At 41.3% G+C, this 3,873-nt stretch overlaps 1 long non-coding RNA gene across 1 annotated transcript; it reads right to left on the bottom strand.

Moving 5' to 3' along the window:
* Nucleotides 1-251: 251 nt before the first annotated feature.
* LOC123092577 (uncharacterized) lies at nt 252-3,377 on the bottom strand. The gene is made up of 4 exons (XR_006444743.1): nt 3,148-3,377; nt 2,880-3,044; nt 2,041-2,126; nt 252-604 (listed from the first exon to the last, which is right to left on the bottom strand). It is a non-coding gene; the product is annotated as an uncharacterized lncRNA (long non-coding RNA).
* Nucleotides 3,378-3,873: the final 496 nt, after the last annotated feature.

Genomic DNA, 3,873 nt, shown 5'->3' with positions numbered 1-3,873 from the left:
CCATGCCACTTAATGTGTATTTTATGAAAAAAACCCTGCTAGTAGTTAGATGTCAAATAGACTTTTGCACTCACCACCTCCATTTTTCGTGTCATATCTCCACTGTTCATTCCTGCTCTCTCCCTCTGGGCATACGTATTGGATGTCAAAGATATTTGAGTAAATGACAAAGTTAAACCAGCCAGACAAACTGGAGTATCACAGCTCACAGGCACTAATATGTGAGTACGTTTAAGCTGAAGCATCTCAGGAACAGAAAATTGGGTATACGTTAAAATGGACCATTCTAGGCACATAATGCTTGACTGCATGTCAAACTGGTCTATCCACGGCACATTTTTTAGTACATGTCAAACTGGAACATACCGGGCATAACACAAGAAGACATTCATATTGAGCTATCAATAACCTGACAAGATCAACAAGAATTACTAGAGAAAATTGCTTCAACTTTCGTACATGGCGGGCTATGCTAAGTTTGAAGGACTATGATAATCATCACTGAGCAAGCATTGCCATTAAGAACTAGATCGACGTTGCTATCTTGATGACACACAATAGTTGCCTCTAGATGAAGTGCTTCTTGTTCATCGAACTTCTTGTCCTGGGATAGATCATACGTAACAAGTACGATTCAGTTAGTGCAACTCCATGTATGTGTCATACATTCACTTTAAAACTTTGTAATCATGAGCTGAGCAAATAAATATGCATCAACAAGACCACCTGACGGTGTGTTGCACATACCACACGGAACGAAAAATAGAGAAGAAATCACATTCATCACAAAAGACAACCTAAAGTATGTTTCTATACAGCAATTGGCAGACAAGCCAAATGTTTTGTGGATAATCCTAACTTACTAATAATGAATTTTTTTATAAATAATACTTGTACAGGAAAAACCACTCTAGTGCATTCTAGAGATTCGCAACAACCGGCTGAATTAGGGAATACAGTTATTTACATAATTATCCTATTAGAAATCCATCCTTTATAAAACTTGGCATTTTCAAATTGCCTATCGTATGTACAAATAAAAAAACATATCGTATGATAAAATGACGTGTCAAGCCCTCGAAGCCATTGGACATTTTAATCACTCAAAACTGGTCATGAGTTTGACAAGAACAATTTTAGCAGAGCAACTCCCTAATATAACCAGCGAACCATGTACCTAGTATAATAATAGACATATAAAAATCTCTATTCTTGACATTGTGAAGCATGAACAAATCTATACGCCTCACATAGTCATTTCTACACTTACCATAACATCATCACTATAGGCACAGCCTACAACAACAGTTCTTATATAGTTTCGCCAAGAAAAGGAATAGTACTTATCCGGTTTGCAACTTGTGCATAGAATACTCGTGGTCAACAATTGGTTAGGAGTTATAGAATCTATGATGATCAATCTGTCTTAGTGAAAACCTACATTGAAGACTAACAACAATAAATCAATTGTCACGGCTCATGGAGCCCGAGATCGTCTATCTTTCAAACAACAAGCAAGAACCTTGCTTTTCTGGTGACTCACAGCTCATAATAAGGTCTCAAAGCCGCAGGAAAATGTGAAATGCAGGTCCAAGTACAACTGATGATTCTATATAAGTTGCGTTTTTGGGATTATTGTGTGCACTGGTATATACAAATAAATCTCTAAACAAAAACTCTATTTGACCATAATGAATGCAACGAATGCATATGGGAAATAAAATGGAACAACCACATAAACTAATATTTTCAGTAAAATGTCCTAAACTTTAAATTGAAGATTATCATGAACCTACCAACTTGGTTCTCCAGAGTACTTAATAGTGAAACAGAAGAAGCAAAATAGACTTTCAAACCACCACAAACAGTAGCAATACATAATGAAATGAAGTTACTAATATGCACCATTCACACATGAGCAGGTTTGACATGAACAAGTACAAGAAAATAGAACTGTAGAGATGCGGCAAAAATCAACTAGCTAATAAAATTAAGATCGAGCACAAATGTACTAGCTAAATCAAGTTAGCATCTATTTACCAGAGAAATTAACCATCGTGTTGATGCCTTGTAGATTTGCACCACGTCACACAGGTCGGTTCGGAAGGAGCCGAGGAGCCCGCCACCTATGGCAACAGTCTATGTGTCAGAATATATACTAGGACACTTCCTATTGTTGACTCTTAGTATTCGATGCACAAATTGTTGACCCTCGGTATCACCATCTTTGGGAATCATAATTCATATATTCTAGGACACTTCTTCTTATTCTCTGTTAAACTGGAGCAATTTCGACGATGAATCATATATACATGAATCAGGATTTTGATATGCTGATAATTATACAAATTTCATTTTACTTTTTGCCTAGCAGAATCAATTTACTTTCTTTCCAAGTTTTCATGCTATTGACTTTGACTGTGTTCGGCAACCCTCTGCTCCTTCGCTACGGAGCAGAGCGCGCGGAGCACCCTGCTAGCAGCTCGCCGAAATATAGCTACATCCCGCTCCGCTCCGCAGCGGAGTTGCAGAGCGGAGGGATCCTGAACAGCTCCTTTGTATACGGAACTGCAAGTATTAATATTTTTTGTGAATTATATGCTAAACTGCAAGACGCTGAAATTAGCTGACTACATTCAATCTTCCAACTTGATTCTCCAGATTACTTATGAGTGAAACAAAACTTCCAAATTAGAGTACCAAAACGCTAGTACAGTAGCAATACACCATCAAATCAAAGTTATTATGCATCATTCACTGAGAAGATTTGACATGAACAAAAAATAGAACTAGAGAGATGCAACATAAATCTACTTGATAGTAAAATTAGGATGTAGCACAAATTCACTTGCAAATAAATGTTAGCATCTAGTATTTACCAGGAAAATGAACCACCTCGTTGCACGGACTGGAGGGGAAGGAGCCGAGGAGACCACCACCGGCTTGCCGCCGACGAGGGGGAGGAGGGCGCTAGTTGTTACTTGAGAGAGGAGGCAAAGAACCCACCGATGTTGGAAGCTTCAGAAGGGAATCTACGACGGAAGCTGCGGGGCGGAGGTTAGTTGGTGATGAGCTCCGATCTGGTCTGCCTCAAACTGAGCCGCTAGCCACAAAACGGCAAGGAGCCATCGAGAGAAGGATCATCACCTCTACTAGGAGTGCTCACCCAACTTGGACTAGGGATCTGCGCGACGGCCACCGCCGACGCCCTCGGAGAAGATTTGGTTCGTGTGCTGCCTCCACGGGATTTGGGTCAATGAGGAGGGGCATCGGGACGAAATTAACTATCAGGGAGGGACTTTTTTTTGCAAATTTCACGCACAGACCGCCCCACCCGAATCTGAGCCATCAATCTCCCATCCAATGGAACAGATCAGTTTTTTCTATTTTTGCACCACAACCTGCTTTTCTATTGAAGTCGCTCCCATGGCAACTCTTCCTTTTACATGGCAACTGCCCTAGCGTGCTTGTGAGCACATGACAACTCTCTCAAGTGCCTATGTTAGTAGGTGGCAACTCCTAAGTTTTGATATCATGGCAACTGTAGTAGACCAGACCATACATGGCAACTGCAGTTGAGCAACCATGGCAACTATAGTTGTCCGACATGGCAACCATAGTTCAGCGACATGGCAACTGCAGTAAAACGAACATGGACGAGGGTTTGGACCATGGCAACTACAGGCGCGGGGTGACTGTCACGCGTGGCGTGCGGGACCACGAGGTACGAGGCCTGGCGCACGGTGCGTGTGGGCGTTATCTATTTCGCCCACACGGACACGTGTGAGAGGGATCGGGAGGGAAAAAAGAGGTGTGTGGGCATTACTTGTTTTGCCCACACGTAGGTGTGTGGGCTGTTCTTCTTATACACCA

This window comes from Triticum aestivum, chromosome 4B (genome assembly GCF_018294505.1).
Source record: "Triticum aestivum cultivar Chinese Spring chromosome 4B, IWGSC CS RefSeq v2.1, whole genome shotgun sequence".
Taxonomy (NCBI): domain Eukaryota; kingdom Viridiplantae; phylum Streptophyta; class Magnoliopsida; order Poales; family Poaceae; genus Triticum; species Triticum aestivum.
The sequence above is the reverse complement of the archived record's forward strand: the minus strand, read 5'-3'. Positions and strand labels throughout refer to the sequence as shown.